Genomic DNA, 7,599 nt, shown 5'->3' on the forward strand with positions numbered 1-7,599 from the left:
TCAATACTTCCCATGTCTGCTTTTCATAAAGAATATATTCTGAGTATGTTGGGTTTGGTTGCACATTTTTTCCTAGACTGCCCAATTATTACTGCCTAGACACTGGACAGCATGTAGAGCTGGCCCTTAGTCATTCGCAATGTTCATATAGAGTCAATTTTTCTGGCTCAAGGAGGAGAGTAAGGATTTAGTATAAACAACTGATTCACCTCTGGAAATGGATATGTCCACAGAATTCTGTATTAGTGTATCAATCTACTATTGCTGCTGTAACACACGACTACCACTTTGGTGAGTTAAAACAACACAAATTTATTCTCTTATAGTTTGCAGGTCAGAGGTCAACATGAGTATTAAGGGACTAATACCAAGCTGTTGGGAAGGCTGGTTCCTTCTCAAGGCTCCAGGTGAGAATCTGTTCCTTGCCAGCTTCTAGGAGCTGCAGCATTCCTTGGCTCCTGGCAGCATAACTTCAACATCTGCTTCTATCATCACACAGCCTTCTTCTACCTTTGGTCTTCCTGCCTCCCTCTTACAAGGACGATTATGATAGGATAGTCTAAGATTATCTTCCTACCTCAAGATCCTTAACTTAATCACATCTCCAAAGTTTCTTTGCAACTCATACAAAGTAGTAAGTAACCTATAACTGCTAACTTTGTATAATATTAATGATAATAATAACTATAATAATTTCTGATTGTTAAACTTGTGTAATAATTGACTATACTGGCAAGGGAGGTTTGAAATATCTTAGGGCTTTTTGTGTGTTTTCTTAAGTTTGCCTAGAAAACTATTTTTCTCAGAGACTGTCATAATTTTTAGAAGCAAAAGGGATCATTTTGCCTGAGGTTTATCTCTAGCAAACAAGAAGAAAATTATCGATCTCCAACTTGTTATGCAACCCTGTACTCTTCATAGTAGATTAAAAAGGCTAAAATGTGTTCTCCATCCTCAGGAGCCTGGCACTGGAGTTAATGTTGACAAGACTAACTTATTTAAAACACAGAGCAAAATAAGAGACAATATCGGGTTGAGTCTAAATTACACAGAATGGATTAGAAATGCAGTAAAATCCCAGAAGAAAAATAGATGAGTGCGGGCTGGAGTAGTCAGGCAGGAGATCGGGCATAAACTAAAATCTGAAGAATGAGTAACATTTGTATAGCCAGGGAAAGGGACAACTGTGAGACACAGACAACTGAATGAGCAGACAGGCAAAGGCTGGAGACCAAAGACAAAGCAATCACTGTAGCCTGGAGCCAAGCTTATGAATGTTAAAAACTGTTAATGTAAGGACAGAGGTGCTAGACGAAAAAATATATATTGGGAAGTGGTTAAAAGTAGGGACTCAAGTCTGGCTGGGTGTGGCTCAGCAGTTGAGCATCGACCTAGGATCCAGGGGATCGCAGTTCGATTCCCGGTCAGGGCACATGCCTGGGTTGCGGGATCGATCCCCAGTCAGGGGCATGCAGGAGGCAGCCAATCAATGACGACTCTCTCATCATTGATGTTTCTATCTCTCTCTCCCTCTCCCTTCCTCTCTCTGAAATCAATAAAGATATAGTTAAAAAAAAAAAAAAGTAGGGACTCAGGAGTCAGGATGTTTAGGTTTGGGTCATGACTTCACCACCTGCTAAAATAAGGTTGACAATGTCTACCTTGTAGTGCTGCTGCAAGAGTAAAGATGATGAATGTGAAACACTTGACACAACGTCTAGTACATGTTAACAATGCAACAAATGCCATTTCTAGTAACAGGTATCAGAGAAGTAGCAATCATGCTTCGTGGTGGAGTCAGAGATATTCAAACACAGGACCGACTATAGAGATTATTTTATCCAGGCCCCTCAGGTGAGGGATAACTGGAGCCCAGAGAGATGAGATGACTTGCTCAGACCCTCACTGGCTGACTCAGAATCCACTGTTCTCACCTGTCAGATTCAGAGTTCCGACTCCAACTCCGAAACAATCAGTAGTTGGAGCTCCTGGATATGCTAAATTAGCCATTAGTTAGGAATCCTTTTGCAAGGATTGCTGAGTGTGAGCTTCCTTCAGTAAGTAAGGAGGATATGAGAACCATGTCCTACAAAGAGAAGTTTTCAACCCTGCAATAACTCAATTAAAAGTAGAAGTTGAACAAGGCCGCTGTGGGCTTAGACTCATTTGTCAGATCTCCCTCCAGCCAACTTTTCTTTTCTTTTCTTTTCTTTTTCTTTTCAATCCTCACCCGAGGATAGTTTTCCCATTGCTTTTCAGAGAGTGGAAGGGTGAGAGAGAAAGAGAGAGAAACAAAAGTAAAAATTAAAAAAAAAAGAGAGAGAGAGAAAGGGAGAGGGAGAGGGAGAAAGAGAGGAACATCAATGTGAGAGAGGCACATCAATTGATTGTCTCCCACTGCTACCCCAACTGGGGTGGAGCCTGCAACTGAGGTACGTGCCCTTTGCCAGAATCAAACTTGGGACCCTTTAGTCCTAGGGCAAATGCTCTAACCACTGAACAAAACTGGCTAGCACTCCCTCCAGCCAATTTCTTACCCCATCTTTCAGCAAGAAACAATCCACTTTGGTCTCCTGGGTTTAAAGCAAGTACATTAAAAATATCTCATATATTTTGGATGGTTTAGTTTCCTTTTTACTGATTTACTGGGGTGACACTGGTTAAAATTATACAGGTTACAGGTGCACAATTCCACAAAACATCATCTGTACACTATATTGTGTGTTCACTACCTCAGGTCAAACCTCCTTCCACCACCATTTATTCCCCCTCTAACCTTGTTGAAGGGGTCTTTAATACTCTGGAATTTCTCAGGCCCAGAAGCTTACATAAAAGTAATTTCACAAAACACTTGGTGTGAATCCTAATAAAAAACATTCTGAAATGCTTCTGGGTTGGTACAGTACATAAACTATGTTCTTATACTGCCCCCTTCTGGTGGATGGCCAAAAGAGACAGTCTGCATGATTTAAGAAACTAGCTCAACTTCATCTTAAATAAACTCTCTTTTGTAATTTCCTTGCCCCAGCACTGTTGATAGGCAGTTGTAGGTACTTTCCTTGCTGGAAAGAGTTACACTGGATGAGTAATTCATACTGGTTAAAGTGAACACAACTTTGGTGCTCTGGAAGGGCAGTAAGTAGGGGGAAAAAATTACCCAGCTGCCTTTGCATCCAGCAGGAGCACTGAGGCTGGGAAGAAATAGAACTTGCCTCTTGGTTTATGAGATTGAATGGTGTGTTTCCTCAGATGCCAAGTTTAGCCAAATCACAGAAGGACTCCATTAAACAGAAGCTAAGCAGCAGGAATGTCCACTTCAGCTTTCTTTTTCGGTAGAACCGAGGGACGGAAAAGCCAATTTCTACAACAGTGTGGCTAAATAGAGATCAATGTATGGAATGAATCCTGGCCTCTGATATGTCTTTCTTCCTGAAACATGAAGAAAAGGCTTGAGAGATGACTTAGGCAGACATAATTCCTCTTCATCCAGATGAATCTGTTATTATAAAATAGGCTATGTAGCAGTGACGATCATAAAATCTCAGCAGCTTAATCCAAAAAAATAGTTTATTTCTCACTCACATAAAATCCACATGGCCAAGGCTCACTGTCTTTATCACATTATATTGTACTTGCCAGTTTAGTTGTTTGTTTTTCATCATAGACCATGGGCTATCTTTGGGTAGGAAATATGTCTATTCGGCTCTCTGTTGAAGCCACATGCCTGTACATAGGTGCTCAAGGAATACTGCTGAATGAATTAAATAATGAAAGAATAGATGAGTGAATGAACAGAACTAAAGACCACTGGGTGTCATATCCAGGAGCTCTGACTTCTTTCTCCTTTCTATTCTTCAGGCACAGGCCACCTAGGAAATGCCCATTTTACATGGGGGTGATGTTCCCCTGTTCTCCTAGGCCTCTGCCACTGTGTAAGTTGCACAATCTCTTTTAAAGGCTTTCTTAGGAAAACCTTGGCAAACTGGGGATTTGAGTCAACAAGGGTGGAAAGTAAATATTCTTAGCAACCAGGCTTGGTAATGCTTGGATTAGGGAGAAGGTGGCAGATAAAGGACAGAGCTCCCTGGAGCCCTGAGCGATGGGCTGGCTTGGGGAGATATTTTGCAAACTGGTGCCAGCGCAAAGCAAGAGAAGTCAAAAAGGTCATGTGAGCCCCAATGAGATCACAAGAAGAAAAAGAAAGGGGAACTATTCCAGTGAGGAGGAAAAGAGAAGAAAATGGCACCTTAAGGTGTGATTGCTCATCAAAAGAAAACACATCCACACATCTTACCGGCAGCATGGAAGACCCCGAAGGGTCCTTTCCACTTCCCTTTCTTTTTTCCTTTGGCGCCTCTCCATTTCTCACCAACCGAACACTACTTACACTGTGACCAACACTCTCGAATCCCATTCCCAAAAGACCTTACCATTTCTGCCTGTTCTCTAGCAAAGACCCCTTTAACCTCTCTCCATTGATGGATTCCAAGCTGGCCACTCTGGCTCTCCATAGTCCTGTATTAAGATGAGGAATCTTCCATGTATTTATTCAAGAACTTATGGATTATCATTTTGCAACGAAAGCAAGATAGGGAGTGTGTGTGGAATCGCAAAAGGCACTGGGACAAGAAATCTCTGACCCATAACTCTTGTGGTTTAATGAGAACTGTTCCAGGGTGTCCTGAGTCCGTGTGTGACATTATGGAAAAGGAACAATTCTATGGCTCGTAGCCCTGTTCTTTGCACCTAGGGACTGAGGACTGGCTTGCAATTTGTACTGAAACACAGAGCTCTTCGCCCCAATTCCTTCCTCCTTCCTGGCCCCAATGCCCCTAATCAGGCCTCTCAGAGAGAAGGTGCAATTCCCACCCCCACCCTGTGGTTAGAGAGAGAACTGCAGTCATTAGGGCTCAGATGTGCCTGACCTCTTGCATACTCACACTAGGCAATGATGACTATTTCTGGACTGCAAAATGCTAACTGAAGAACAGAGAGATTATATAGTGTGCTTCTAAGTGGCATGTTGCTATGGTTTCCCGCTGAAAGGAGAGAATTCTTGCCATTAGGTTATCTGAAATCTGCAGGACTGTACCAAAATGTTTCTGCAGAGCAACCAGCTGTCCTTGAATACAACTCCACCATTCTACATGATCGAATCCAGACTCAGGTTAGTAGGAAACGTGATGTGATTTTGGAAGGATGTCTTCATTGAATGCAGTAGGATTTGCAGATAATGTATAAGACTAAAACTGACGCACTGGCCTCTGTTGATAAGGGACCTTTCCTGTATGTATCATCTATGTCTCTCATGCTAAAAAGTTATTGAATCTGAGCCACCTGGGCAGGCAAATGGCAGCACACACTCCTGTGCTTAGATCCTTTCAAAGGCTTCCCACTGCTCTTAACATAAAATCCAAATCTTTTCTCTTGGCCAAACCTGGGCTACCTCTCCATCTCACCCACCCCACCCCACCCAGATCACAACCAGCTACTTTCACTTCACTCAAAGCTTCCTATAAAACCCCAAGTTTTTCCCTGCAGAGGGTCTCTGCACATGCTATTTCTTTTGCATGAAATGTCCTTGCCCCATACCTGGCCTGCCTTATGTCTTACAAATCCTCCAGGTCTCAAATTAAACACCACATCCTGGGATACCCATCACCCCAATCTAAATTAAGTCCCCATGTATACCCTCTGACAGGACTCTACACTTTGACTTCATAGCATGTGTCAAAATTTGAAATTAACTGTATATTCCTGTGACTGTTCAATATATACCTCCTCCACTAAAATAAAGCCTTTAAGGCACGGATTATGTATTTTTGGTCTCTGCTATGTCCCCAGCACTTACTACAAACTTGGTACATAGTAAGCATTTGATATTGAATGAATGAATCAGCCCCCTGACTTCAATCCCCATTTACTTAGTAATTAGGAGAAACTGACTGTCTATTTACTCACTTATCCATTGAGCAAGTATTAAAACTGAGCAAAATTCAACAAGGTCCTGCTGTCAAGTAGTTTATAAATACAGCACAGGGAAATATGACAGGGAAAACAAATAGCCATATACAAATAAAACAGCAATTTACAAGGAGCATTTCTTGTTGTCTCATGGGAACCTAATGACAGTCATGGGTAATTAATGTCCACACATTGAACATCGTTGTGGTGGACACACCTCTGAAGGACTTGCTAAGATAACACAACCAGTCCAGTAGTAACCCCTAGTTCATCACAGACCTCCAACCAGAATGAAAGAGGCCTAGATATTCAGTAAGAAAAGAGAGTACACTTCAAAGGGTAGTTGAGAGAATAGAATGCTGTGACATTTGTCCCCTCCCTCTGCTCAAGCCACATAAAGGGTCAGTCAGAGAAGATTGGGGAACACAGATCCAGAGTGTTGGAGGGAGGGGAGGCAGGTGCTCACACAGAAAGGTAGCTGAGCCAGAGCTACCTTCAAAGGATTCCTGCTCAGGACAAGGGAATGCCAGGAGTACAAGGCCCCTCGATAGGAGCTAACTGGAAGCCAATAACCCAAGAGGGCTGCACTTGTTCCTCATGTTGTATCAAAGAGTCCTTACAGGTGCTCCAGGACAGGAAAAGCCAGGTTACTCCTGTCATGAAAGAAGGCACCAGCAGCCAATTAACCAGCAAAAGGCAAGTCATATTTTGCCCTTTCTTTGTAAATTCAGCACACACACTTGCCACAGAAGCACATGTGCACACACACACAATACATATACATCATACACGCTCTGTGCTCAACTCAAGAGGAGCCACAGCAGCAGACTGAATGGGAGGTTCAGGCAGAGCAAGTGGAACCAAAGAATGAACCATGTTGCCCTTTCCCACAGGTAGATGGGGAAGCAAGGGTCAGGCCTGGGGGGTAAGCGGTGGATAGACAGAAACCTTGAATTGGTTGAGATATTAAAGTTTGGATTTAGGTTGCACTAGAATTCATAATGTCTGATAATGAGACTGTTCAAATACCTGAAAATGTATGAGATTTGCTGAAGACATCTTCTGATGTCTTGGGGAAGGTGTTCCAAAGAGTCTAGCTGAAGGCAATGCTTGGGAAGTAATGAAGCTGATTCCTGGTTCTACTTTCTCAAGTCCAGTCTGTCCAATAAGCCAACTACATAAAACAGAAAACAAGTTCAATCAAAAGAGTAAAAATAAAGTACAATAGGATATCCAAGTTGACAATCAACTCAAATCTTTCTCTGCTTAGGAAATGATTTACCAACCAATGTTCTAGGAATGTAAGGAATATTAGAATCATACACCATTATATTACATATGCAAAGTATGTTCGTATTTTTCTGTTCCACAAAAATTATCCATGAAAAAGATAAATTTCTCATCAACTTCCAGAAAAATTGTGCATCCTGAAACTATGGATAATTCAGTAATTTTTATGAACGCAAAATTGCAGTATATTACATCTGAATATTTTGTCCCATGCAAAGAACTTCAATGACAGATGTCTCTCAGTTGATCATAACCACCCTGGATAGTTGGAAGAGGAAATACACTCCAATTTTCATAGGCAGGAAATGTGAGACCAAAAATGGGGTCTGCAAATTATGACCCGCT

This window comes from Miniopterus natalensis, chromosome 4, assembly GCF_054644295.1.
Source record: "Miniopterus natalensis isolate mMinNat1 chromosome 4, mMinNat1.hap1, whole genome shotgun sequence".
Classification (NCBI taxonomy): domain Eukaryota; kingdom Metazoa; phylum Chordata; class Mammalia; order Chiroptera; family Miniopteridae; genus Miniopterus; species Miniopterus natalensis.